Raw genomic sequence first — 12976 nt, 5'->3', positions numbered from 1 at the left:
GGCTGGGTCATTTGTCTCTTGGGAGCCTCAAAACCTACACCTGCCTCCTTGCCCAGCCTCCCTCCTCCCCCCACAGGCCACCTCCCGCCACGGCCCCCTCTGGCCCATCCTGCCTCTTGGGCAGCCTGAGGGGAGCCCACTCCCCCAGCTCCCAGGCCCCCCTTTCCTGACCAGGAGCTGCTGGTTCTGAGGCACCCCCGCCTCAGGGGTCTGCTCAGGTCGCAGGGCTCCCTGTCCCCCAAGGACAGACACGTGCAGGGCCCAGGTCACTCAGCTATTGAGGTCCCTGCGAGGAATCCCTGTGCTTCCTACCCCAGGGCGTCACTCTGCAGGGCTGCCAGGTTAGGGGGTAACTGAGCACTTCCCTCCCTGGGGCCTGGCGATCTCGGCCCCAGAAGCAGGCACAGACAAGGCACAAGGGCCGGGGTCCCTGCCAGGAGCCCCATGGAGGGGCAGAGCCTGGGAGGCCCCCAGCCCACACTGGTCACGCAGGGGAGAGGTGGGGTCTGATGGCACAGCCTGGGGCGGAGGGTGGGGGCTGCGGAGGTTTGACCACAGGCAGAGCGGGCCGTCTCGCCCAGTGCCCGCCCAGCTGTGCTGCCCACGGATGTCCCCACCGACAAGGCCGGCTCTGTGCTGTGGACAGGCTGTCTTTGTGGCCACCTTCCCGCCCGCGGGCCTCTGGTTCCACCCCCCCCCCCCCGCCCCGTCTCCTCCCCGACTCGGGCCAGGCCAAAAGGCCAGTGGGGCCCAATGCCATTTTGGGTGGAGATTCTTCTTTTCCATTTCTTTCTGACTTTTTCAAAATACTTGACTCACTGAAAGGTTACTGCGCAAAATTAGCACAGGAGGCAAGATGTCTTCACACCCGTGTCAGCTGCCGGGATCACAGTAGAGGCACAACGCGTGCCTGTCACCGGGGGAAGGTGTGCTCGGCAGGGCGGCTTCACAGGTGGCGGTGCTGAGAACAGCTCCATGTGGAGAAACAAAAACGATTCCTATTAACCCTCCCCCAAAAGTGCTTGTTGTGGGAATTGCTAGGCTAACGTGAGGGGCAGAATTAAAGTTGAAGAGCACCTGGCCTGTTCCGTAGTGACCCCTACAGAGCATCCTCCCGGGCGGGGTCCGCAGGCCCCTGGGGGGCCCTGAACTCTAGACATAACAAGACAGCAGAATGTTACAGGCTGGGCTGTATCCCCCAGTTCATATAAGGCGGGGTCATTAGGATGGGCTGACCCAACGTGACTACTGTCCTTATCGACAGAGGACACTTGGTCATAGACATGCAGGGAGAAGGTCACCTGCAGACAGAGGCGGGGATCAGGCTGCTGCTTCTACAACACGAGGAGCCTCAAAGATCGCAGCCAAGCTGCTGACACCTGGTCTTGGGCTTCCAGCCTCCAGGACTTCGAGACAATGAGTTCCCGGTGTTGAAGCCTTATGGGCTATGGTCCTCTGTTACCACAGCCTCAGAAACTAGTACAGGGTGATTCGCCTTTTTCACGGGGCTCCGGTGGGCACGGATGGTGCAGAAGCCCCGGGGGGTGAAGCTGTTGGCTCCTTGGCGAGGATCCTGGTGTGGCCATGGCAGGACCCCCTCACACACACCCCCGGGAGGAAGTGCCCGAGCGAGCCCGGGGCCTCGGGCGAGCTGACAAATGCCCCTGACGCAGCGGACTCCAGTCTGGGCCCTTGGCAAGAGCCCTCAGGTGCCAGCCTCCTGCAGCACTTGCTCGGGCGATGGGTGAACCCCGACCCATGCTGGGCCAGCCATGCTGTTCACACCTGGGGTCTTGGCAGGCGTTTGCCCCCAAACAAGAGAAACAGCAGACAGTCTTTGTTGCCATGGTAAATTCGAGCTCTCTACTGGAAATTAGAGTTTTAGAGCCTGCCAGCATCAGCGAGGCAGCTCCCCGACCTACAGGCCCTTTTCTGAGCGTGCGATGCTGCTGTGAGTCCCACGTGGACATGGAAAGGGAGGCTCTGAATCCGCATTTTTCAACAACCGACGCATGATGTTACAGAGTCACGGGGGCCAGAGACCCATCCTTGGAGCGGGAGGGACCATGAGTCCCCGGGGCCCCAGTGAGCCGCGCCCGGGGTGGGCTCCCTGTCCAGACGGTGGCCGCCCGGAGAGACACCCCGAGCTGGGGTTCAGTGTCGATCGGGGGAGAACCTCCTCGAGGACCCGAAAAGGCCGCTCACCTGCTCCTGGTTTCTAGCTCCAAGTCTGGGCGAGGCCGGGTTTTCTCTGGATGCTTCGACCAGGATGGTGTCCCCAACAGAACGAAGGTGGGCATGGGGATGAGGTCCAGCTGCTGCTGGGAAGCCCGACGTCAGGGAGATTCGTAAAGACACGTATTCACGCCGCTCTTCTTTTTCATAGAAACCTGCTCTTTATGTGTTGAATGCTGGCACCCCAAAATGCCATAAAGGGACATGTTGATGAAGCTACTTGGGCTCAGCTACCTTGAGAGTCTTGGCAGGGTTTACGGGGGTGAGGGTAAGGTGTGCCTGAGATTTGGAGCTGGGATTAGAATTGGGCAAATTCAAGACATAATTGGTTCAGGATTGGGGAGCACATAGAGGGTTAGAAGTGAGTTTAGAGGATCAGCTGAGGAAAATGGCAAAGTTGATGTTTTCTGCAACTGTCTGTCATTGTTATTTCAAAAGAAAGAATAAATTTGGGTCTCTAAATTGTCACAGTTTTATTTTCTAATACAGTAAATATGGATGGATAACACCCACAAGATAAAAGTTCTTTGGGACCCTTAATAATTTTTAAGTGTGTAAAAGTGTCCTGAGGTGCAATAGCTTAAGAACTGCTGACACAGAATTTATGAGGAGACCAATGATAAAGGGCAGAGCCTGGGGAGCTGGGCAGCCCTGGACAGACTGGACAAAGCGAGGGGTGGTGTCCACGTTCCCCGGGCAAGCTGGGCTGCAAGCGTCCCTGGGCAGAGACTCAAACTCGGCCACCACCGGGAAAGGTGCAGGCTCCACTTCCGCCTCAGACAGACAGAGCAGGACGCAGGGGGAGGCCCAGTGCCGCCTGTGACGTGAGGGGAGGTCTGGGATGTCCCCAGAGGGCGCCCCCAGGGCGTGGGGGGCGGGAGAGGCCGAGGCAGCAGAAGCCACGGGAGAGGCGAAGAGACGGGGTCCATTTGGGCTTCTGACCAAGCGACCACAGAGCGGGGCTTCCCGCGACCCCTCCTCTGATGGGATTGATTTGCTAGAGCCGCTCGCAGAATTCAAGAAGCCGGTTTACGTAGTAGATCGCTAGTTTATCATAAAGGATATTAAAGAGCATGAAAGAACTGCCAGATGGAGAGATACTTGGGCTGAGGTTTGGGAGAGTTCCAAGCACAGGTGCTTCTGTCCCTGTGGAGTTTGGGGCCTGGCACATGGAAGCCTTCTGGATAGCCAAGCTAGATGCGCTCTGAACCTCCCTCTTTGGGCTCTCGTGGAGGCTCCACCCCTCCAACTGTGGTTGTTCACCCCCTTGTGGCCCAGATGGTAAAGAGTCTGCCTGCGATGTGGGAGACCCGGGTTAGAGCCTGGGTCGGGACAGTTCCCTAGCGAAGGCAATGGCACCCCACTCCAACAGTCTTGCCTGGAAAATCCCATGGGTGGAGGAGCCTGGCAGGTACAGTCCCTGGGGTTGCCGAGAGTCGGACACGACTGAGCGACTCCACTTTCACTTTCACCCTATCGCTGGGCTTTCCTGGTGATTCATTTGGTAAAGAATCCACCTGCAATGCAGGAGACCCCTGTTCTATTCCTGGGTCAGGAAGATCCCCTGGAGAAGGGATAGGCTACCCACTCCAGGCGTCCCCTTCTCCTCCTGCCTTCAATCTTTCCCGGCATCAGAGTCTTTTCCAGTAAGTCAGTTCTTCGCATCAGGTGGCCAAAGTATTGGAGTTTCAGCTTCAGCATCAGTCCTTCCAATGAATATTCAGGACTGGTTTCCTTCAGGATTGAGTAGTTTGGTCTCCCTGCAGTCCAAGGGACTCTCAAGAGTCTTCTCCAACACCACAGTTCAAAAGCATCAATTCTTCAGTGCTCAGCTCCCATTCATTAGCCTATGGAATTACCCAGCCCATAAAAACGAACCACACCACATTTCAAGAAGCGCTGCTGCTGCTGCTGCTAAGTCGCTTCAGTCGTGTCCGACTCTGTGTGACCCCACAGACGGCAGCCCACCAGGCTCCCCCATCCCCAGGATTCTCCAGGCAAGAGTACTGGAGTGGGTTGCCATTTCCTTCTCCAATGCAGGAAAGCGAAAAGTGAAAGGGAAGTCGCTTAGTTGTGTCGGACTCTTAGCGACCCCATGGACTGCAGCCCACCAGGGTCCCCCATCCCCAGGATTCTCCAGGCAAGAGTACTGGAGTGGGGTGCCACTGACAAAGCTGGAACAGCTTCAATGCAGAAACCAAGGGGTTTCCAATGCCCACGGATAAAGATTAGGGTTAGGGTTAGGGTTAGGGTTAAGCCCTCCGCAAAGGCCCACGTATGTGCTGGCTGTGGAGTATGTTTCTCTCTGAATAAATTCACTTCTTACCTCTCAGTCACTTTGTCTCTCACTGAATTCTTTGTGCAGTGACACTCAAGAACCTGAGCTCCATTAGGTCCTGAAACAGGTCTGTGGCCTCAGCTGGAAGACAGAGGGTTTCAGCTGGGCCTGAGTCCCAGTGTGTACTAACTGGCCTCAGGACTGGCTTGGTCGTCCGGGGGCTGGGAGTTGGCTTTGCAGCACAGTGGATGCGGGTTCAGTTCCCGGTCAGGGAACAAGCGTCCCCCATGCCTGATGCTCTGCGAACGCTGAGCCTCTGCACATGAGAGGGGAGCCCGCGCTGCAGTGATCACCCTGCATGATACAACGAGGGCCCTTCGGGCCACGACTGAGGCATATGGCAGCCAGATACATTGAATGAAATCAACGAAATATTTTTTAACAATTTTTAACCTGCCAATTCAGGGATATGGGCCCAATCCCTGGTCCAGGAAGTCTCCGCATGCCACAGGATGACTAAGCCTGTATGCCACAACCAAGGAGGACCCAGCCAGACATAAAGAAATAAAAAGATTAAAAGGACCAGACCTTGCACGCAGGCCAACCTTGTCAGCAGCCCCACCCTTCTGAAACTTTGCAGAAGAATGCAAGACTGTTACTGCCTTGATCCTTATCACCTACGCTGGGGGCACAGCCTCTCCCTACTCACCAGGGAGAGGGGGAGTTCTTGAGTGGCTAGCCTAATGTGTTTGCCCTTTGCTTGGCAAACAAAGCCACCCTTTCCTTCTCCAAAACTCTGTCTCCATATTTCTGCTTGGCACTGGAGCACAGAGAGCCAAGGTTTCGGCAGCACTGGCCCCTCTGGGTCAGTCAGAGCTGGCCAGGCGGTCCCCGGAGAGCCTTTTCCCAGGAGCCCTGTCCCCACATCTCGCTCCTTCTGCGACCCTGAGGCTTTAGCTGTACCCCGGCCCCCTAAACTTACGTTTCAAACGCTGGCCCCGCACGACCCCCGTCTGGGTTTGTGTTAGAGCGTCCACGTGGTGACGCAGAGCCTGTGGGTTCTCTGGGCTCCCCCTTTCTGAGCCACACCAACCCCTGAGAGTTAGTGGACGGGGCACCAGCCACCACCCAACACCATCTTCACAGCTGGGGCCAAAAGCCCAGCCTCTCCGCCCAGCGGGACCGAGGCAAGTCTCAGAGACAGACCTTCGGGTGCAGTTGAAAAGGAGAGCGTCATTGCTTTGCCAGGCGAGGGAGACACAGAGGGCTCATGCTTTGGAAAACTCTGTGTCTCCACCCTGGGACGATAGTGACTAAGAGGGTGTGACCAGCTTGTGGACGTTCTTCTGACGGACTCGTGGTGAGGTGAGCAGGAGTCCACATCGTCACCCTTCAGGTCCAACTGGTCCGGGGTCCCCATGCTTGTGGGCAGCACGTCATCATTAATTGTTCATTTCTCCCACCTGGAGGGGGTTTCAGCCTCTGAAGAGCTCAAAGATGTAGCTGTCTGTATCCTGATGGGGAAACACAGCCCTGCCCCCAGGCTGCCCTTGACTGCTTGTTTCTCCTGGTCTCAATGGAAGAAAAAAAAAATCAATAACCAATCTAAAAATGAAATAGAAAAAAATGGTTTGAGCCAACCTGAGGATTATGACGCTGGAGACAGTCTTTGAGAAGCTGAGGACTGTTGCACCCAGTCGAGGTCAAGGCAGGGTTACGAAAGCTTTTGAGACAAAGGTTACAGGACATGTGGGCAGTTTACACAACTCAGATCCGCAGCACAGAGGGTGACTCTACAAGATTAAGAAGGAATGTTGGCTCCCAAGGAGGTTAATGCAGACTCACCCCACACCCAGAAGGGGGCGGGAGCTCAAAAGTGGAGAAAAGTTTCATCACTTCATTTTTCTTGTCATAAAATGTGAACTATGTTTCATCACGAGGTTGGGAGAAACGTCTGGCGTTCCCTGAGACAGCACAGTGTCAGGGGCCAGGTGCGTGGACACCTCCCTCCCGGCCCGAGTTCTGCAGCTCCTGGAAGTGACCGTGGCCCCCGGAGCCCCAGCCCGGCCAGACCTCCTCCTCCTGCCCAGCCCAGCGCCTCGCCTCCGCTGCGTTGCATCAGCTGTTCTCAGCCCACGGGGACCTCAACTCTGCTGAAGACCTGACTGAGGCCAAGGGGGTGAGTGCTTGCCAGAGCACAGCTGGGGTGGGGCCTCCTGCAGGCAAAAAGCCCCCTCCTTCCCCTAGAGTTTCCCACTTTTCTCCCCTCCCCAGGGTGGGGCCCAGATGGGCAGAAGGCAGAGAGAGGCGCCCAGTGGACTCCACGCCCAGGGGCTGCCTGGCAGGCCACGCCCCATCGCTGTGCGACCTTCCACCCCAGGACACTTACGTGCATGCATGCTAAGTCACTCAGGGTCTGACTCTTTTCAGCCGTATGGACTGTACCCCGCATGGCCCCTCTGTGCCTGCTATTCTCCAGGCAAGAATACTGGAGTGGATGTGTTGGTTGCTCAGTCATGTCCAACTCTTTGTGACCCCATAGACTGTAGCCGCCAGGCTCCTCTGTCCATGGGATTCTCCAGGTAAGAACACTGGTATTCTTCTCCACGGGATCTTCCCGACGCAGGGGTCAAACCTGTCTCATGTTCTGTGTATTGGCAGGCGGGTTCCTTACCACCAGCACCACCTGGGGAGCCCCCTGGGACACTTACATCGGGAACCGGCAGACACCAAGCAGGTGTTGTTTGTGAGGGTTTGTATTTTGTTGTGTTTTGTTAACTGTCGACACTGAGTGACCACTACCCCTTAAAAACACAGTGCCAATGTTCTCAGAGCCTGCCCTGCACCACAGGCTTCCTGGGGCAGCCAGAAAACAGACTTCTCAGAAAGTTCCCGGAGGGAGAGGCTCCCCAGTGGTCCCGGGGTTAGGACTCCGCACCTCCAGTGCAGGGGCTTCAGGTTCCATTCCTGGTGGGGGAGCTAGGGGCGAGCACTGCAAGTAGAGAGCCACACGCTCTGGAGCCCGCGTGGCAGAACTGCAGAGAAGCCGGGGCGCCGCGGGGAAGAGCCCGCCAGCCCGACCAAGACTGATGCAGCCAAAACCAGATCAGTTAAGGAGAGAGAGAAGCTCCACCCAGAGCCGATGATGCTGGTCCTGCCTCACCCTGAAACCTCGGCTGTAAAACGCTCCCATCGCCCAGTCTCCTCGTCCCTTCTGAAACCCAGAAACCTGGGGGCCTGTCGGGCACAAAAGCCCTCTGTGTCCCTCACTTCCCGTTTGTCGAAAAAGGGTCTAGTCTCCCAGCCCCTTCCTGAGTCCAAAGAGCAGGGACAGGCAGCTACTAATCGCAGAGGTGAGGGAAACAAGGGTAAACAAGAGAAGCAAAGACAAGAGTTGAGAATAAAACAGCCCCAGCTGCTCCCACCGGGATTCTCCGCACTGTCCTTCAGGAACCAAGGCACCGCCCGCCCGGTGGACGGTGAGACTTCCAGACCACAGGATGGCAGACTCCAGAGCAACTGAAGCCGGATGCTGATGACAGACTCCTGAGACACTGAAACCCTTCGCCTCAGACTGGGGCTCAAACTCACGTGACCAGGACTCGGACCCAGAGTAAACCCATAGTCTCCCAACTAAGACTGCACATCTGGTCTTAGGACTTAATGAGGCTCATGTTCTCTGTGTCTCAGCACAGGGGGAATTCAGTGAGAAGCAAGGTGTTAGGCAGGAAGTGGGTTTATTAACATAGGACGTGTGTAAAAGATGCAGTTGTGGCGGGCAGGGAGTTCTGTCCAAGGATTAAGCGGGCTACAATTCTGTAGTCAGAGAGAAGGGAAGAGGAGATGACTATACTGCGCAGGTAGACAGGACGCTTGCCTCACCAGCTCCTCCTTTGCATCTGGCAGGAGACTGACCTTGTGAGGTCAAAGTAGGGCTATCAGAGTGATTATTCGTCTGTAGAAGGGTGGTGACGTTGTTCTTTCACCTGACAGCCTGGATCACTGTTGTTCAGTCACTCAGTCGTGTCCGACTCTTTGTGATCCCGTGGACTGCAGCACACCAGGCTTCCCTGTCCTTCACTATCTCCCAGAGTTTGGTGAGACTCATGTCCATTGAGTTGGTGATGCCATCCAACCATCTCATCCTCTGTCGCCCTCTTCTCCTGCCCTCAATCTTTCCCAGCATCAGGCTCTTTCCAATGAGTCAGCTCTTCGCATCAGGTGGCTAAAGTATTGGAGCTTCAGCTTCAGCCTCAGTCCTTCCAATGAATATTCAGGGTTGATTTCCTTTAGGACTGACTGATTTGATCTCCTGCAGTCCAAGGGACTCTCAAGAGTCTCCTCCAAGACTACTGTTTTAAAGCATCAATTCTTTGGCACTCAGTCTTCTTTATGCTTCAACTCTCACATCCATACATGACTACTGGAAAAACCCTGGCTTCGACTATATGGCCTTTTGCTGGCAAAGTGCTGTCTCTGCTTTTTAATATGCTGTCTAGGCTGGTCATAGCTTTTCTTCCAGGGAGCAGCGTCTTTGAATTCCACGGTTACAGTCACTGTCTGCAGTGATTTTGGAGCCCAAGAAAATAAAAGTGTCATTGTTTCCATTTTTTCCCCATCTATTGGCCATGAAGGGATGGAACCGGATGCCATGTTCTTAGTTTTTTGAATGTTGAGTTTTAAGCCATGTTTTTTGCTCATCTCTTTCACTTTCATTAAGAGGCTCTTTAGCTCCTCTTTGCTTTCTGCCATTGTTGAGCTACCAACTTCCCTGGTAGCTCAACTGGTAAAGAATCTGCCTGCAGTTCGGAAGACCTGGGTTTGATCCTTGCCTGGGTTGGGAAGATCCCCTGGAGAAGGGGACAGCTACCCACTCCAGTATTCTGGCCTGGAGAATTCCATTGGTTCACAAGAAATGGGCAAGACTGAGCGACTCACTTTGCCCAGTGGCCACAGGACTGGAAAAAGTCAGTTTTCATTTCAATCTGAAAGAAGGGCAATGCCAAAGAATGCGCAAACTACCACACAATTGCACTCATCTCACATGCTAGCAAAATAATGCTCGAAATTCTCCAAGCCAGGCTTCAACAGTACGTGAACCATGAACTTCCAGATGTTCAAGCTGGATTTAGAAAAGGCAGAGGAATCAGAGATCAAATTGCCAACATCCATTGGATCATTGAAAAAGCAAAAGAATTCCAGAAAAACCTGTACTTCTGCTTTATTGATTACGCCAAAGCTTTTGACTGTGTAGATCACAACAAACTGGAAAATTTTTAAAGAGATGGGAATACCAGACCACCTGACCTGCCTCCCGAGAAATCTGTATGCAGGTCAAGAAGCAACAGTTAGAACCAGACATGGAACAACAGACTGGTTCCAAATTGGGAAAGGAGTACATCAAGGCTGTACACTGTCCCCCTGCTTATTTAACTTCTATGCAGAGTACATCATGCGAAATGCCAGGCTGGATGAAGCACAAGCTGGAGTCAAGATTGCAGGGAGAAATACCAAAACCTCAGATACACAGATGGCACCACCCTTATGGCAGAAAGTGAAGAGGAACTAAAGAGCCTCTTGATGAAAGTGAAAGAGGAGAGTGAAAAAGCTGGCTTAAAGCTCAACATTCAGAAAACTAAGATCATGGCATGCAGTTCCATCACTTCATGGCAAATAGATGGAGAAACAATGGAAACAGTGACAGACTTTATTTTCTTGGGCTCCAAAATCACTGCAGATGGTGACTGCAGCCATGAAGTTAAAAGACGCTTGCTCTTTGGAAGAAAAGCTATGACCAAAGCAGAGACATCACTTTGCCAACAAAGGTCCGTCTGGTCTAGTCAAAGTTATGGTTTTTCCAATAGTCATGTATGGATGTGAGAGTTGGACTATGTAAGGTATAGTTCGGGCTGAGGCAGAAAAGGAAAGACGACCTCAACAGAAGTAGGTTACTTTTATTCAGGCAAGGAGCAGCGTTGCCTGAATAAAAGGACAGTCGGCCTAAGGACCAGACTGAGCGCAGAGAGGGATCAGGGAGGCTACATATTTATAGGGAGGTTTGTGGAAGTGATAAGAGAAACGTTAATCAGGCGGGATGTTTTGGGTATTCTTTAGATGAGATGGCATTTGTAGTTGGGCAGGGGGTGATAAGTCTTCTGGGCAGGTGTAGGGGTTGGAAGGTTTCTGGACAGGGGCTGATAAGTCCCAGATGGATGCAACCGGCCTGGAGCCTCAGGGCGGGACCTAAAGTCTTGTTTTGTTTTCTCCGAAGTTAGATGATTCAGCAAGGGCCTTTGCGACTGTTGTTTTCTTTTCTAGGTCCAAAGACTCCTCCAGACTATAAAGAAAGCTGAATGAGGAAGAATTGATGCTTTTGAACTATGGTGTTGGAGAAGACTCTTCAGAGTCCCTTGGACGGCAAGGAGTTCAAACCAGTCAGTCCTAAAGGAAATCAGTCCTGAATATTCACTGGAAGGACTGATGCTGAAGCTGAAACTCCAGTACTTTGGCCACCTGTTGTGAAGAGCTGACTCACTGGAAAAGACTCTGATACTGGGAAAGATTGAAGGCAGGAGAAAGGGACAGAGTATGAGATGGTTGGATGGCATCACAGACTCAATGGACATGAGTTTGAGCAAGCTCCAGGAATTGGTGATGGACAGGGAAGCCTGGTGTGCTGTAGTCCATGGGGTCGCAAAGGGTGGGATACGACTGAGCAACTGAACTGAAGTGAGTGGCTCACTTTTATTTTTTTCATTTGCTTTCTGCCATTAGAGTGGTTTTGTCTGCGTATCTGAGGTTACCGATATTTCTCCCTGCAATCTTGATTCCAGCTTGTGCTTCATCCAGCCTGGCATTTCGCATGATGTACTCTGCATATAAGTTAGATAAGCAGGGTGACAAGATACAGTCTTGATGTACTCCTTTCCCAATTTTGAACCAGTCCGTTGTCCCATGTCCAGTTCTAACTGTTGCTTCTTGACCTGCATACAGGTTTCTCAGGAGGCAGATGTGGTGGTCTGGTATTCCCATCTCTAAGAATTTTTCAGTTTGTTGTGATCCACACAGTCAAAGGCTTTAGTATAGCCAATGAAGCAGAAGCAGATGTTTTCCTGGAATTTCCTTGCTTTTTCTGTGATCCGACAGTCAGTGGGGAGGTTTTCCGTGTATAAAATGCAGACACGGGATGCACAGTGCAGGAGAGAGGAGGCCAAAGGGCAGAGAAAATTTTTTATGTTTATATTTTTCTTGTCTTCCCATAAAATGTGAATTTTATTTCATACTTCTAAACTTAGTACTACTTCGATAGGAGGGATTCCCAGATGTGGTTCCCAGGGTCGATGGCCTGTCCTGGGCTCTGGATCCACAGGAGAAAATGAAACCACAAGCCTGATTTCAGCCCCTCCCCAGCCTCCAGGCTCACCCAACCTAGGAGGGCTTGGAGCAGCTGCCAGGCCTGAGGGTGATGCTGTGCAGGGTACTGTGGAGGTCCTGGGCATGACGCCTCTATGTCCCCATTTCTTTTATTACAGGAAACAGCTTTCACCCAGCCTCTATGACCTTCCCTGAGTTTCAAGTAGATTTAAGCAGTTGTTCTTAGGGAAGGGAGGGGATGTGAGAACAGGGAGAAAAAACAGTCAAGGGCAGTCTTGGGGCAGGGTCCTGTTTTCCCTTCAGCAGACAGACATAACTATATCTTTGAGCTCTTCTGCAGACGCTGAAGCTTCTCCAAGTGGAGAAGTTAACTGTTAATGATGGCATGCTGCCCACAAGCATGGAGAGCCCAGATCAGCTGGACCTGAAGGTTGATGATGTTGACTCCTGCTTACCTCACGAAACTATTAGAAGAATGTCCTCAAGCTGATCACACCCTCTTTGGAAATTAATATAAAACTTGTCACTGTCTTCCCCAAGCTGGGACACATGGTCTTGAGGACAGGGGCCGCTGTGCGCCTCTTTGCCTGGCAAAGCAATAAAGCGATCCATCTCTTCTTGCTGCTGTGGTTTAGTTGCTAAATTTTTTCCAGCTCTTTGGCACCCCATGAACTGTAACCCACTAGTCTCCTCTGTCCATGCATTTTCCCAAGCAAAAATACTAGAGTAGGTTGCCATTTCCTTCTCCAGGGGAGCTTCTTGACCCAGGCATTGAACCTGTGTCTCTGGCTTGGCAGGTGGATTCTTTACCACTAAGCCCCCTGGGAAGCCCAATCTTTTCTACTTCACCCAAAACTCTATGTCACCGAGATTGAATTCCACACCAGAGTACAGAGAAGGTGAGATTTCGGTCTCAAGGACAGAATTGTACCCTGGGTGCCCCTGGCTTCAGAACGGCCGGGGGGCGAGGGGCGGCGACCCAGACTCCCAGACCCAGGCCCGCATGCCCAGGGCCCCTTATGGCCTCCTGAGGCGGAGGCTCAGATGCAGAGTCTCAGGTGTCCAGGTCTCTCTGAGACTCCGCTTGAC

General features: G+C 53.1%; 1 long non-coding RNA gene across 3 annotated transcripts; it reads left to right on the top strand.

The window, feature by feature from the left end:
* The first annotated feature begins 5256 nt into the window (after positions 1 to 5256).
* LOC133241670 (uncharacterized) lies at positions 5257 to 12504 on the top strand. Of its 3 annotated transcripts, XR_009734667.1 has the most exons (6): positions 5261 to 6692; positions 6788 to 7095; positions 7175 to 7265; positions 7964 to 8104; positions 10832 to 11242; positions 12228 to 12504. It is a non-coding gene; the product is annotated as an uncharacterized LOC133241670 (long non-coding RNA). The 3 variants fall into 3 exon arrangements; XR_009734666.1 differs by having other exon boundaries at positions 5257 to 6692; positions 10832 to 12504; XR_009734668.1 differs by having other exon boundaries at positions 5260 to 6692; positions 6944 to 7095; positions 10832 to 12504.
* Positions 12505 to 12976: the final 472 nt, after the last annotated feature.

Source organism: Bos javanicus, chromosome 29 (genome assembly GCF_032452875.1).
Source record: "Bos javanicus breed banteng chromosome 29, ARS-OSU_banteng_1.0, whole genome shotgun sequence".
Taxonomy (NCBI): Eukaryota; Metazoa; Chordata; class Mammalia; order Artiodactyla; family Bovidae; genus Bos; species Bos javanicus.
Note: the sequence above shows the minus strand (reverse complement) of the source record. Positions and strands in the feature narration are given on the sequence as shown.